This window comes from Polypterus senegalus, chromosome 8 (assembly GCF_016835505.1).
Source record: "Polypterus senegalus isolate Bchr_013 chromosome 8, ASM1683550v1, whole genome shotgun sequence".
Lineage (NCBI taxonomy): Eukaryota > Metazoa > Chordata > Cladistia > Polypteriformes > Polypteridae > Polypterus > Polypterus senegalus.
The window spans coordinates 131242103-131258823 of NC_053161.1; the positions used below are offsets into that span (position 1 = coordinate 131242103).

The window sequence follows — 16721 nt, forward strand, 5'->3', positions numbered from 1 at the left end:
CTTTTGTTGCTTCTGAATAGTAAAAAATGATCTTCTTCTTCTAAGCCCATATTGACTATTCAGTAAAACTTCTGTTTTTGACATGTGTTACTAAATCTTTTCCTTAATATATCCTTACATTCATTTACTTGTGATGTACATTAAGCTTACTGGCCTATAGTTACCTGGATCTGGCCAATCACACTTTTTAATATAATGGAATAATATTTATCTTTATCCAGTCTATAAGATTTTCCTCAGTGCACAGTGATTTCATGCTTATACTGTATATGTACTCACTAACCTCCTTAAGAACTTGATGTTAGATATTGTCTGGACCTGGTGAGTTATTTGATTTTAACCTGTTTAATCTGAGCAGTACTTCTCCCTCTACATTTTCCTAAACCTTCAGTGCCTCCTTAGTATTCCCTGTTACCGCTGAGAGGTTCTCCACTTCCTCATATGTGAAGACCTCCGAAAAAATGCAAGTTTATAGCATCTACTATTTCACTGTCTGCAAACTGAAATAGCTTTTTACCATTTCTGTTGTAATTCACCACTCCTTTACTGTTCTTTTGCTACTAAAATACAGTAAGAATGTTTTTGGGTCATCTATTGCCTAATTTGATATATTCCTTTCCAACTGCCTTTTGTCCTCATGCTGTCATACGCCCTATGGTTAGTGCTGGAGTTAATAGTCTTATATGACCTGTACAACTATCTGTTCCTTTGCCCCTTGTTTTTTAACTTCTTACTTACATCCTGCCCGCTTTTTAAATATCTTGATAATTCCAAATTTTGGAATGTACTCTCTTCTGCGTTTTATGTAAAAACTTTTAAATCTATTCAACTGCACCTTGACTGTCTTCACACTTGGTAGCTTATGCCAGTTTATCTTTTTTAGATTTTGCTTCATCTGTTAAAAATTTATCTTACCAAAGTTAAACTTAACAGTTCTAGTCTTGCATCCATGCTCTTCCAAAACACTGAGAACAGTATTATATTATGGTCACTTGATCCTATCAGTACAATCACCTCTACACCCTCTATTCTATACTGATTATTGCAAAATCCTAAATCTAGATGGGCTTTCCCCCTTGTTGGTGCTTTAATATACTGTGTTAAAAAAGAGTCACTGATTACATCTAAAAGCTCCTGCTGTTCTGCACCACTAATTGCAAGGTTAGCCCAGTTAATATTTGGGAAGATAAACTCCCCCGTGAATATAATATCCCCAGGTAAACTTGCCTTTTAAATATTATTAAAAGAATGCACATTGAAATTACTGTCTTCATTTGGGTGTCTATAGCACACTTCTAAAATAAGATCTCTTTCTGTACTTCTTTCCATATCAATGCAGTTTTCCTTACTAATATATGGCTTATCATCCAGCTGAAGACTTGCATTTAAATTCTGTTTTACATTAACAGCAACCCCATTTCCACTGCAAAGCAAAGAAGAGAGAATAGGAATGGTTGGTGCGGTTAGCAAAGAAACAAGAAACAAGTTGGGCAAGGAAGGTAACCAAATGGCATCCAATAGTATTAAGGTGACCACAAGGCCTACTAAGGCGGTAATGGCACACTGAGTTCATTTGCAACACAGAACCAGAGTTCCTAAGCGGTCCACAGAAAACTGAGATTTGGCTGTCCTTGATGTGTGCAATTAAAAAATAAATAAATAACTCTAAATATTGGAAGGTTTATCCAAACTCACTACTTTACACTGGTATCCTTTTCTTGAAAAGCAACATAATGTTTATTGAAAATTGCTGTGTAGTGTACTATTAGCTTTACTCTTTAGTTTGCACAATATACATCTGTTGCTGTGGAAAGATTAAAGAAACAAATTTTTGAGTAATATAACTGACATTAGTGGACAAATTATTTATTGATTGTAAAACTAATGTCATTTAGTATGATACCATTTGTTGAAATAATATTTTAATCCCCTCTGTTTAAATAATATTTTATCTCCGGATTGCCTGTTGTCACCAGTGGGATGTAATAATTTATGAATAAATTACACTATATTCTTTGTAAAAATCACAGTAAACACAGCAAAAATATATGTGTAAGATAATACAGTGAAAAATGTCATTTAAAAGAAAAAACTAAACTAATGGGTTCAAACCACTTAAGTACGCTTTTTATTGTGAACCAATACTCCAAGGAAAAATAAACTCAATATACTCTTTTAAGCTAGAAAGCTTAGACTTTTTATTTAGGATTCAATAAGAAATTGTGAGTCTGTTAATTAATATGAATAAAAATATAAATATAATCAAAATTATAAAGTAATAGAAAGGATCATGCAAGCTTTTCACTAAAAATAAAGTGATTCACTTCAAAGGGTCAAGAAAAAACAAAATTACTACTAATTAATGTAATTACAACTAATCTACTGCTAATTAAGGTAATTACAGAATTACCTTAAATCACATTAATCTTTCTAAAATCTAAGATTATTTTAAAACGTGCCACATGTATGTAAAAAAGCCAATATCTGTCTCTTTGTTTAGTTATTGGAGGGCATAACTTTATTTAATGCACAAACTATGAAATCTATTATCTTTTTTGGTTACACTAACAAAAATGAGCATTTTTCAGGATAATGTCACAGTATTAATAGACATTTACCAAGTGTTTAAAGACATAATGAAAATTAAGTTAAGAGTCATTCTTTATAACACTTCTAAATATTCGAAATCTGCCAATCTTTTCTCAACAGCAGTCTGAAACACAGACTAACACTGGTGCGTCTGAGTGCTTTCTACCACGTGCACGCCCATTTTTAAATTCAACATCTACTACTATGTTTTTATTGCAAATGCATGGTGCCAAGCAGTGCCCATCAAAGCCCATTTGTCGCCCTAGGCAGGGTGGACATATGTCACCCCAGGTTGTCCATAACTGGCACTCAGTTCTATTAGACTTCAGTGACCAGTATGTTGTCTTCTCAATGTTCAGAGCCCTTCAGTAGCACAAACTGTTCCCCTTTGTGTAAATCTCATGGACTTTTTCTTGGTGTACGGAGTGTGTGCTGTTATAACTTTCATAAACAGTGCCCAGCAGGCAACAGTATCATCAGAGTCAGATGACTGGATGGGGGCCCTTACCCCTCGGTATCCAAAGTGTAAAATCTTTAATTTTCACAAAGGGTGCCCTCAATTGGGCGGCCGCCTAAGTTACCTAATGGATTGACTGGCTCTGGCACCAAGTAAGTGATGAAGCACATCTCACATTACTGCACTGGAGCTAAACATTACATTTCTAATTGGCTTCCAGAGTAAAACTGCCTATGAAATGGTAATTTTATAGTTGAAAAATAATCCCACATTTAAAGTAGCAGTTTATTCAGTTTAGCACAACAGTCACTTGTTCTTTACTCAACTTGTGACTGTCTGATGTGATGCTTTTCTCTTTTCCCAAATAATGCTACATTACAGGAAAGAAGAAAATAAATAAAATGTGAACTACGGGTTTAAACTGTATTTTGATTTATTTCAGGTAATTTATTTTTGTTGCCCAATCCTACATCTGTAGATCAGGTGCTGAAATACTTTACCATAGTTTCTATCAAGCAAAATGACACCTTTTATTGGCTAACAAAAAAGATTACAATATGCAAGCTTTCGAGGCAACTCAGGCCCCTTCTTCAGGCAAAATGTAATGATTACATCTTGCATATTGTAATCTTTTTAGTTAGCCAATAAAAGGTGTCATTTTGCTTGACTTCACACTATATTCATAATGGCTAACACAGTAGAACAACCTAGTACTACAGACATAGTTTATATCATAAATTCATGGCCTTCATATATAAAGTACTGTATTACATTTGATGTTAAGATGCAGGTCATTTTGCTGTTCTTAAATCCTCCCATGGAAATACTAGCACATGATTGGTCTTTTGTAAGGCTCCTTCTGTCTTAGCATTCAAATCCTGAAAACCCACTTGTGTTTTGTGCCTTTTTAATTGCAGTGTCTTTTTTTATGAGATTTAATATTCCCTTTTTATTCACTAAGCGCGGTCCCTACTACACTGTACACCTTATTAGATGTGTATGGTAGCCTAGAAAAGCAATAGACATAACTTAACAGTTGTCTTGTGGTATTTTCTCTATCATTATTTAATTTGTATAGCACTTTCTCATATTTAAAATCTGTCAGAAATATTTTCTGGCTAATTATTGGTATATGTTTCCAATCCATCTTTTCAATTATTAACAAATTTAGTTCAAACTTAGGACTGTGAATGCTGTAAAAATTTTGATTAATAACATTTAGGAACATGTGAATATTGTATTTATTTATTGTGACACCATCTTGTGAAGAGTTGTTGCTAGCAACAGCCTTGGTTACTAGGCACTTCACGTCAAGAAGTTGTATTGTGTGATATAAGCAGGTCATGACAATGTGTGTGATTTCTTCTCCAGTTTCTTACCCCTGGAGTTCTTTTAACTATTTATGTCCATCCCTGCCATCTAACTATACATACAATCAGACTTATCTTCTTTTTGCCCAAATAGATGTATGTTGATGTAAATAATGGTGCAAAAAGAAAACATGACTGAAAGTTACACTCTTTTTGTAACTTTTAAATACAGTATGTATTAAAAACTACCATTTAAGCAGTACAGATGGCTAGAACAGAGTAATTATAAAGAATATTATATTTATCCATCCATCCATCCATGGATAAATATAATATTCTTTATAATTATATATTTAAGTAGTAAGTGGTAAGTACCTTGAAAATCGTTTTAGTCTAATTCCTTCTTTCACATGTACAGGTCTCACAGCTTAGGGTACTGATATGCAGTACAAGGTTGGAAAATTGTATTTGCGTGTCACAATTTGATAATTCCAAAAAAGGAAGAAAATATTTAAAAAAAATAAAATGTATATATATATAAATTCCATATTTTGTTGAATTAACTCTGGTATCTGGTAAATCTTTACTAGTTGTGTAAATCATGATGGAGAAATATTCATACATTCATCCATTACAACATGCACAAGTTTTGTTGTTGCATCAGATACAGTAGTTAGGGAATGATGGTAGACATCACTTTTGAGATTTTGCCACACTTATCGGACAGGATTTAGTTCTGTAGTTTTGCTCTATTACTGCCCTACTGCAACACAAACCTTTTAACCAGATTCAGTTTCCTGGCAGAGAGGATTATTTTTTGGTTTTTTTGATTTTTTTCATTGTACACTATTCATCTTTTCACTTGAATGTTATTCCCTGGATGTACTAAAAAACAACCCCTTTACATGATGATGCCACTCACATAATTTACAGAATAGACAGTGTGACCTGGTCGCTGTGAAGTGTTTGATTAATGCCACACATTCAGCATTCAGTTGAAAAACTTATAATGTAGTCTTAGTTAAGCCTTAGATTTTTCCTCCAAATATCTGAAGTCTCCTCCAGATGACATTTTTCTGTTACCCTCTGTCATAAATCAAGTAAAGTCTCAGATTGCATGCTTCACTTCACGTAAATGGTCATTTTGTCTTTGTCGTTTGGAGAAAGGCCAATTAAAGGGTACTCTAACTGTATTTTAAATTTAGCATAGATCTAAAGGGGCTTTCTGTAAAGAGATTTGGATAGTATGTGGTTGAGTCCAATAGTGCTTGTGTACACCTGCAGAACAAACAACAGATGTGCTGAACTGAGTGGCAGTGCACTGCAGCAGAATGTTGTAGGATTTGTATCACTGCATTCCAAAATTATCACTATCACATTCTTCTAAATGTTGTGCAAATTGCTGATGCAGATTTTTGGAAAACATAATAGGGATAGAAAGACAGGGGAAAAGAAAAATATCTGCCTATGTAACATGAGGTTGTACAAACCTTTAAACAGTTTTGCCTCGATCTGATGTTATAGAAAAATTATAGCCTCTATGTACTGTCTGTATGTATTCAGAATGATAAACTGAAGATAAAGTTGACTGAGGTTTAAAAATGAGATATAGATATTTATTTATTTATTTTAATTATGTGTAAACTGTTGAGTTCTGTTTAATACCCTTGGGGCCAGGCCTTTATCCAAATTGACATATCTGTGCTTCAATGGCTATTCTTGAATGGTATTCTTTAGACTATTGGCCTTCACTGATTTGATGAGTCCCATGTCTGTCAGTATTAAATTAATTCCTTCTTTAAAACTAACTGATTGAGCATTTTCTTCCACTTAACCAGAGACTTTTGTGAACATATAACTGAGACATTCAGTCTTCAGGAAAATTCTGTCCAAACAGCGTTTAGCAAGAAGGTGCTAGACATTAATTGTACTCAGTGGAAAAGGATAAACTGTGCCATTTATTTCAAATTATTTTTATGATTTTTGTGCTCATAGGAATGAACACTTTGAAATCACTTCTGTTTTTCTTGTCTGGTATCTCCTGAACCACAAGTCACGTCAAGTTGGAGAGCATGCACTGGTACAGTGCATTGCCGCACCCACTACACGACAAAACAACTCAGGATCCCAGTTGGCAACCCCCTAGGCAGAAGCATGGTCCAGTCCCACCCTCCAGAAATGACCCTCTGCCGCAGCCAGGTGTTACGTGGGCGACCCCTTGACCTGGTCCAGCCACTCGGGTCTTACAAGCCAGATCACCCTTGGGGAAATGCGCCACATGGCCATAGTGCCATAGCTGACACTCCGTCACAATGCAAATAATGTGCCTCATTCGGGACATGAAGTCAAACCAACAGTACCCAAGGATTTTCCGGAGAGACACAGTACCAAAGGAGTCCAGTCTTTGTCTCATGTCACTGGGTTGCGTCCATGTCTCACAACCATATAGCAAGACAGAAAGCACCAGGACTCTAAAGACTTGGACCTTCGTCCTTTTGCATAGATATCGGGAGCGCCACACACCTCTTTCTTGCGACCTCATGATCACCCATTCTCTCCCAATCCGTCTACTGAATTCACAGGAAGAGTCACCAGAGACATGAACCACCATTATGACAAAATCCTTATATATGGTATTTAGTTTGACTCATTGATATCTAGTTATCCAAGACACCAAGCTTTTCAGGGGTTCCCCCCTATTTAACCCTCTAGGCCATAAAAACCCTAATTTTAGGTAATGTTGTGGCATATCTGTGCAAACATTTACATCCTTATGATAAAAAAATTATTAATAGGATCTGAAGTTGTGCATGCCAAATCAACCCTTCCCTAGTGGTTCACCTCCTAATGGGATACAAGGAGCCAAAGTTACTCCTATTCCGAAAACGTCAAAAAACTAGGGATCGATAATACAGGTATGTAGAGTGTTGTTTTATGCTATTATAACGTTGCCAATCACAAATGTGATAATATTTTTGATGTCTGATTCTTTACCTCACTGAGATTTACTCCCAGAAGGAAAAAAAGGACAAATTTCAAACATTTGCAAGCAGGATATCATTTTAGCCTATTACGAATATAAAGTTATTTTTGATTTTCAGTCTATTACTAGGACCTCTAGTCTCCTATGAAATTCTATCAGAGGGTGAAAATGACAGATTTCTAATACAATTAAGAATGTTTAGACTTCAAACATTTCATTTAAAGCACACAATTTAATATTTCAAATATTTGACGCAACTACTCTTGTTTATCATGTACTGTAATTCGGCATCATGAAATAAATCATTACATTTCTTATGCACACCCCGAATTACAGCAGCTTATGCTATTTCAGGCTTTTCTTGTAAAATGTGGTAAACCAATACTGTCAGATATCAAGACAGAACTCACATTTTTCCATGCTTATACAGTAAATTGATTGTATTACTTATTTTTCTTGTGTTTAGTATGATTTGACAAAGAAGAACAATACGATATATAGCCTATATTTTAAGATGGATCATGCAAAATGTTCAGCTGTTTTTGCGCGATTGGCAAACAAACAAGTAGAAATCCAAAACCTTACAAATTCATTTACAATTTATAAATACATTTACATATGTATTGTCACACACGTCTATATGGGAGACAGATAAAGGGCTCGAATGAGGGTAATTCCATGCTGCAGTCCTGCAGACCTGTTAGGGGAAGTTCTGCCTGGCCCTGATGAAGTCACTTCCTGTTCCGGACCTAATGACGTCATTTCCGGTTTCGGCCCTGATGACCTCACTTCCTCTGCCTTACTTTGAAACTGCCGTTTTGTCTCATAAAAATCAGTTCTGTCTTGAACTCAGTTTAGAAAAACAATTTCTTAACTTTTTCCTGAAACCAACTTCCAATATACGTGGTGGATACCCCAAAACTTTTTGTGGCTTTTTGTCCTTTCTTCTGACAGTATACATTGTGGTCTGTTGTGGTTGTCTCACATCTAAACGCCAGATAAAACTGACCACAACACAAGTTCTAGTACAAAAAGTACAAAAAGAATATTTTATTAGGGCACCGTGCATTTTAGGGCAGCACGGTGGTGCAGTGGTATCGCTGCTGCCTCGCAGTAAGGAGACCTGGGTCCGGTGCATTGGCAATCCTAAATTGTCCCTAGTGTGTGCTTGGTTTGTGTGTGTGTGTGCCCTGTGGTGGACTGGCACCCTGCCTGAGTTTGTTCCTACCTTGTGCCCTGTGTTGGCGTTGTATAGCGGGTTGTAAAATGACTGACTGACAGTACATTTTATAGATCCAATTACTCCAAAGATGACACCAATCCACAAACAAGTATCACAAAATTACTCCTTCCATCCTCCCCAAGAGGGCATTGCCTTATTCTGCTCCCAACTCCAACTTGCTCAGCTTTTCACAGCAAACCTGCAGGTAGTTCTGGCATGCCAACATCCTTGCCTTGCTGAATGTCTTACCCACAATGACACACTTGTGCATTCCCCATATTGATGCTGCCTGAAGACATGCACCCCTGCATTCTCTAGCTACACATACAGCACATCCACCATGCATTATAAATGCCCACAAAAAAAAAAATTAAAAGACGGTCTTATAAAACATTATAGCAACCTGTTAGGGAAAAGGTATAAATAAATTTGAGAAGTACTTCTTCACAGACCTATATTCTTTGAAAATCCATTGGGGACATGATGACCATGCAGCCCTGCAGGAGTCCTACTGGGTAATTTCCAACTGTCCTTTCACTATATTGGCCCTAATAACCGATAAAGGGAATATCAGCAATCCTGTGCAGGATGCCAATATGCCCATAGCATAGATCACAATATTAAAGTTAAAGTTAATCTATGCATCTATTTATTGACCCCATCCACCTATCTACCTCTTTTTAATCTCACTTTACCCAGTTTCAAGGTTGTGATAAGCTGCAGCGTATCCTGGCAGCAGCTGGTACAAGGCAGGCACCAACACTGCTTAGGTTAAGGATGCAATATATCTGTTGTGTCTGTCTGTGTGTCCAACCAGTTGCTATGACCCTGTCATTCGAGGAGATGGTGCATCACAAACATTAACACTGCTTTTCCAAATACCAAAATGGCACGTGGTGCACTGGAAACTTTAAAACTGAGGTCTACGTTGATTACTTAGATTTTATTCCATCTTAGATGGGTAGTACACAGGATATTTCATAAACCATCCATTTGTCAGTGACTGTTTTTGCCTAATGGACTTTGAGGTTGTGAAAATTATTTTTGAAAAGAAAGTTTTTTAATTTAAAACATTAACTCACACCATATTGTAAATAAACTGTCATCATTTTTAGTAGGATTTTTTGAACATTAACACATTTAGGAACTTTTTGAGTTAAACCTGTTGGCAGTTTTGGATAATTGTGGATGAAAGTGTGTCCTGTGATAGATAGGAGCCCCCATTCGGAGGGTTGAATCCTTAAGCTGTACTATCGGGGTTTGCTTTTTCACGATTTGAACTGGACTAAAACAGTTTCAGAAAATGAATTTGTAGCTCAATGCACACAACTTTTCTTTGGCTTATGATATTTCAGTACTGTATTCATGGTGATCATTGTTAAGAAGCAGGGACATTCATGAGTCTTAATATTATTAAATAATTTATTAATGAGAGTAACAGCCAGACTGAATGAACACTGAGATGCATTTTAGTAAGCAAACAGGAAACAAAACGACTGAAAAAGAATTATTCCAAAAAGGGCAAGGACTACAACATAAAGGACTTAATACTTAAGTTGGAAGTAAAGATCTAACGGTTGTTATAATAAACTTGGAAAAGCAGGTAAAATGGCCTCAGAAGCCTGTACAATGTTTATAAGTTGCCACACCTTTGGAGTAGGTGGCCAGATGTAAAGACATCACAGAAGGTGCCCCAGAGTATATGCTGTGAGGCATGAATACTCTGCAATCATCAAAAAAAAGAAAAGGCCTCAGGATCACAGTTTTTCCCATTTTTGTGAAGTCCATCAAAGGAGGAAACCAGCAAAAGTATAAAGAGAAGGTATAGATAGAAAATGTGACAATGAGGTGTGCTGCAGTGCCCTTAATATACTAATCTATCGCAATTATAACCAGCCCTGGACAGGAAGACAATTCTTAATATTTCAGAATTTATGTAAGAATAAATTGAATCCATCTTTCCATCATGAGGGCTGCCTGCTTAGTACAATTGTTGCACAGATCTAGTGTCCTGGGTTTAAATCCTGCAATTGATTGTTGCCAGTGTGGAGTTTCCATGTTCTCCTTGTGTCTGCTTGGGTGCTCTGGTGTTCCCCCAAATTGGCCTGGTGTGCGTGTGTGTATCAGATTGCATTGGATATTGCCTGGTACAGTCTAGGACAGACCCCAAGACCATGGGCAGCTGGGCCTGATAAGATGTCTCCCCCCATTTGCCAAACTTACTTAAACAAGCTGTCACACCTGCTCCTTAATTTCCCCTAATTATTTTATCTGTGATTGAAGTTTTCAGAACTTTAATTGTTGCAGAATGTTAGATATTTTAGGGCACAGTAGCAGTGAGATGTTGCTGAAAAAAAAAATATAAAACTAAAAATGATTTTCAGTGGCCACCCCATCACACTTTTTCAATTAGTGAATGTTTAGTAACATACTACATGTAAAGACCCGCTTATATTTTCTGTTATGTTAATGCAGGGGTCCTCAATCACAGTCCTTAAGGGCCGCAGCGACTGCAGGTTTTTCCTCCAACCCAATTACTTAATAAGACGTACTTATTTTTCAAGTAACACTTCTGCTTCACTTTAGTTGTCTCGTTCCCTAAGATTTTGAACCCTTATTGCTCATTTTAGTTTTAAACAGCTGTATTTTTGGTTTTTAATTGCTCCTAATTAGCAATAACATCCAAATTACAAAAGAGACCAGCATTTCTTCATTTAGCTTGTTACCATTTACACCTGTGTGTATTTATCATGCACTATTGGGTTTAATTAAACACTTGGAAGGAAAGTGAAGAGAAAAAAGTGAAGGACTGAGAATTATTCATCCATTTTAGCCTTCAAACCATTTGGAGGATATCCTTAGAAAGGGGGAAAAAATCTAGGATATGAGAATTACCTGACATAGCAGAGTTAAAGAACTAACAAGCCATTAAATTAAAATTATTGGCAAGAATTGCTTTCTAATTCAGCAACTGGGTTAGAACAAAAACCTGCAGCCACTGCGGCCCTCCAGGACTGTGACTGAGGACCCCTGTGTTATTGTAACACTTTCTGATGCATCATGAGTTCTGCTAATTTTGTGTTCTTCCTTGACATGCCATGAACAGGAAGTGAAAACAGCAGACAGTTAGTAAGAGTACACTGCAAAACAAGGGGATTGAATCCATAGGGCTTTTTGGTTTAGTCCAGGGGTCCCCAACTCCAGTCCTGGTGGGCCCCAGTGGCTGCATCTTTTCATATTAACCCTTTTCTTAGTTAGTGCCCTGTTTTACCTGCTAATTAACTTATTTTGAATTCATTTTAATTGACTTAAGAGTTGTTCCCTCTGAATTGCTTCATTTCTTTCCTTGAATGGCACTCAAACAGAAATGAAATGTGAAGTGAGGGAGCCAACAGAAGACCAACTAAGTCAGAGCTTCAAACTCTAACCAATTTTACTCCAACCAGTTGCTTAATTAGGTGCTGATTCTTGTTGTTAATTAAATCTGTTATTTAATTCCATGGCTTATTGCTGCTCTCATTGTACAATAGCAGACATTTCCTAAATGTTCTCTTTTTTAAGAGCACTGTTAAAATGCTGTGGACCTGAGCAAAGCAGCATTCCTGAGACCTTCACCTTTCTTGATTTTCAGATATTGTATGATTGACAGAGTTTGCTGGTCATGTTTTGGTTCATTTTATATCTCATTATTATTTGGCTACTAATTAAGGAAAAAGAAACAATTAAGGGGTTTGAGTCTTCAAGAGGAAGTCAAATAAAAATAATTCAATAGAAGTTAATTAGGAGCAAAAACAGGTCAGTAATTAAGAAAAGGGTTAGAATGAAAACCTGCAGCCATTGGGGCCTTCCAGGACCAGAGTGGGGGACCCCTGGGATAGCCTGTTCAATTATAAAGAGGGAAAGCCCTTTAGTGATCATGGTGCGCTGCGCTCACATGAGCCCCAGAAAGGCAGGGGGACTCAAAAATCCATTCCACTGCACCTTGAACTCAACCACCAGGAGTCAGTTGGGTTAATTTTCATAATCCCTTTAAGAAAAATATGTACAGAATTTGTCCAGGGCAAATTTCTTCATTTTGTGAAGTGCTGCTGGGATGGACTCTGGCAACCCTTGTGACACTGAATCATATTAAGCAGATTTGAAGTTGTAATGTTATGTTATCCATTATGAAACTTCCTTGAGTCAGTCTAGGATAATGGGGGCAATGCCAATCTAAGTATCAAGTGTAAAGGCAGAAGCAAACTATATACAGTGTATCAGTCAATCTCATGGCACAAACACCCATACTTGCTCATATACATCAGGTATAAAGTCGCTTATTAACTGGAACTGCATATGATAGAAATACATAGAGTGCTTTGGCAAAGCCAGAATGGACTCCAGGTAAGCATATAGACTCCAGACAGACAATGACCCAGGCAGGAACTGAATTGAACTGAATTGAAATAGCTGGATCTGTCAGGCAAGAGCAAGAATGTTCTGCTCATGCAGATGAAATTAATGTATACCCTAACAAAATAATTAAATGTGAAAGACTGAAACATAAAAGTTGTATTTTGGTTAACACAAAGTCACTTGCTTCGTTTTTTTAAGAAATCTAATAAAGACACTGCTATGTTTCCACTACCACTTAGGGAATATTGCAAAATCTTGTAATTAAAAAAAAAAAACACTTACTTGAAATGCCTCTAAAATGTGCTTCTATGAATATCTTTAAACCTGGAAAAAAACAAAGATGTGATTATCAGTTATGACTTCTGAAGTACAAATAATTTTCAACAGATTTTGTGAATCTGGCAGCTTAAACCTTCACTGGCAAGCACATCTAACCTGCAGACAGCAGCTAAGGGCTTTTGGCTTCCAACCTGTTTTGCAGCAGGAAGCAGGCATAAACCGATCAGATTAAATGCTTCAAGTGAACTGGCATGCCTTTCAAGTATTAAAGTAGAAATTGTCCAGTTTCTGAACGCCAGAGTTGAATGATATTTGTATAGCTCCTCCATTAAGGTCAGCACAGTCAAGAACTCACTTAAGGACACTAATAAAATTTTCAGTGAATAAACAATTATCATTACTTTAATTTTAAAGGATCATAATAAGTGAGCATAAGGTACTTGAATGAAGTGAATGTTGCACTGTAAATCTCTGGATGATCACACAAGGCATTTAGCACTCAACCTTTGCTTATGGTTGAGGTATCAGCCCACAATCATGAGCTTTCACATCTCCTGCCAAGCTTTGCTACTTTTTTTAGCAGCAAACAACTTGCTATGCTCATTTAGGCATTTTTGATACTTCCCAGGGGTTGCTCAAACATTCATTGATTCACTGCGCTTACAATCAATTTTTTCTTTTCCTTTATTGTTCTGTTCACAGCATAGTCTCCCAGAATAACTTTCTCTTAGCTACACCCTTAATTTGACTACTTTTACTGAGGTGTTCAAACTTGGTTAACATACTTATCTGTATAAGTGAGCATGCACTTTAAATATGAATAAGGCACAAAAGAGCTTCTAAGAGGACACATGACAGAAGAAGGACTCAACATAGGCTTTATGGGAGATGATGCTTGATGGCACAGTGAATAGAACTGCTTCAGAGCCCTGGATTCAAAAGCACTCTCCTATTTGCTGGTAGTGCACAGTTACTAAAGCCCTCTTTAAAATTACAAGGCTGTAGGTTCAACTTTGTACCTTTGACACACAGTGTGAGGCAGGGCAAGTCACTTAACAGGTCCGTGCGCCCATTTAAAAAAAAAAAAAGGCCAAAGAATAGTAATTAATACTGTATACTTTTTAATACTCAATGAAACAAATAATAGGAAAATAACGGATACAACCATTTACTTCAAAATTAATACAGAAAAACCAAAGGAAAATAGAAATAAAAAAAGACAAGATTCAACCCCATCCTAAGAGAGAAAAAAAAGACAAGACATAGAGTAGAAAAAAAATCTAACTTTTTAAATATGCAGCAATATAAAAATTAGTAGTGTCAATCACAAGTTCAGCATGCTTATTCTAAAAATAATATTAATGAATCCTTGCCATCTTTTAAAAATGTTTTGTACATATAAGTTGATTTTTTGTAATTTGGGAAAATATAGAATATTGCTTAACCTACTGAGTTATGGAAGGTGGCTTGGAACAGTTAAGCAAGATAAATCTGCATGCTAATAGTGTGGGATAGGATGTTACAATCAATTTATCCCTACGCAATTTAACAACAACCAGTAAACCAAATATGTACATTAATAGATTAAGAGACATCAAGAGATTAATAGAAATTGTGACACCAAGGCTGTTTCAGAAGTATGGAACGATTTTTGTCCAGAATAATGTTTATTTAATTTATTTCTAAAACATATGGCCTAGTGATTCTAGATCTTAGATAATGGATCTTGACCTGGGTACATTTTGGACAATTTTTAAATTAGATAAAGTGATTGATGAAAGACTTTTAGTTGAATTATGGAATGCTTGGTTCACATAGAACTAGGCTGTATTCTATGTATGTCTGAATTCCACTCCTTTAGTAAGATGCTAATTGAAATGTCCCTTTTTCACCATTTCTTAGGATCTTTGAAGGGTAGGTTGTTTGCACTAGATTGCTGAAATGCTAAGCCTTTCTCAAGACTAACCAATATAGCCTCTGAGATGGATAAGAGTGTGAGATGTGGAAAGTTGGATAGGTTTATTTTAACACAATTTCTAATTTGTATATTGGGAAATACATGTGCAGTTTAAAAGGTAAATTTGGCACATAATTGTTCATAAGATGCACACATGTTGTCTGTAGAAAGCTCATTAAATATCTTCATCAGTTAAACACTGATCAGGTCTGAAAAGGCGTAGGAGCAACACCCTTGAAAAGTGTCCTGCATTGGTTGCTGTATTATCGTGGTATTTCCCTCTACTTGCCCTTTTACCTGTTTCCTCAAGGGTAAGTGTTCTCGTCAAGTTCGTTATCGGGTTGGTCTACTGTTGCACTTTAAGATGAACACACACACACATAGATAAACACACACACAGACCCTAACCACAACAGTGCCCCATGAATGACACACACACGCTGATTAACCCTTAGCACTTTAAACCACACAAGTGCTATAGGAATAATAGCCTGTCATCCAGCACTTCAAGAGACTTACTTATTTTCGGCACGAACAACAATACGATGTTTTAGTGATATCTCAGACCCAAATATTACTCTTGGTCTACAAGAATACATTTTAACATACAAAGACTCAGCACTCTTGACTATAGGCCATTCATCAGTCAAGAATACCTTCTTTCTCGTATTTGTCCCTTATATTGAGTATAGCGCTCTCACTCTCAGCCTTATAAACCTCGCAGCACAGAAATAATGGCAAAAATCCGGCTGTCACCAGGTGCTCAAAGAAATCTAACTTATTACTTCAATCACTCTAGACATTAAGACAAAGCATTGAAAGTTAAAAGCAGCATGGTATTTATTACAAGAATAATAATAATACTACAAGAACAAAGAATACTAGAAAATAGGTACTGATAGGAAAGTCTGAATATATATAGTCTTTAGAAAAAGCTTACGATAAAGTTACAGATGACAAGGATGAATGTCCCAGGGAGGCATTTGATTTAGCAATCGTCTTCGTCCGTTCCTCTTCTTCTTTGCTTCTCTCTTCTTCTCCCTTTGCTTCTCTCTCTCTTGCTTTTCAAACCACGGCATATTTATTATGAAATGTCAAGCCTTAATTTCACAACACATGCACCTGATTGGCTGGCTGTCAAAATGATTGATGAATTAATTCACTGTCCGTTTTTTCCAAACAAGAAAACCTTTGATGTACTCTGAGGTATCAGTAGTTCTTCCTGTCCCAGGCTGTAAACCAAACTGTTGTTCCAGATGTCCATCCATAAAGTAATCAATAGCCTGAGGTATAAGCTCAGCATTCTTTCCCAGGCTGTAAACCAAATTAGCACTAAGCTATGAACAAAAAGTAAGAGAAAACCTGCTTTAAATTGTCTTAGTTCATCTGTTGTCTTGTCTTGAACAAAATATAATGGGAACCAAAATGTACCGATTTTATACACCATAACAGTTGCATATTGTAATTAATTGCTGAACGACTGGATTACTGTTCAACAGACAATAGTTGATCTTTTAAGTCACCTTGAG

At 36.4% G+C, this 16721-nt stretch overlaps 1 protein-coding gene across 4 annotated transcripts in view; it reads right to left on the minus strand.

Annotated features, from left to right (window-relative positions):
* The window catches only part of mgat4c (mgat4 family member C), an 817959-nt gene that overhangs the window by 652292 nt on the left and 148946 nt on the right, over nt 1–16721 (minus strand). For all 4 annotated transcript variants that reach the window (XM_039761776.1, XM_039761773.1, XM_039761774.1 and 1 more), the window contains one exon: nt 13239–13280. The gene's annotated coding sequence lies outside the window, so the exon portion shown is untranslated. The remainder of the gene's footprint in view (nt 1–13238; nt 13281–16721) is intronic.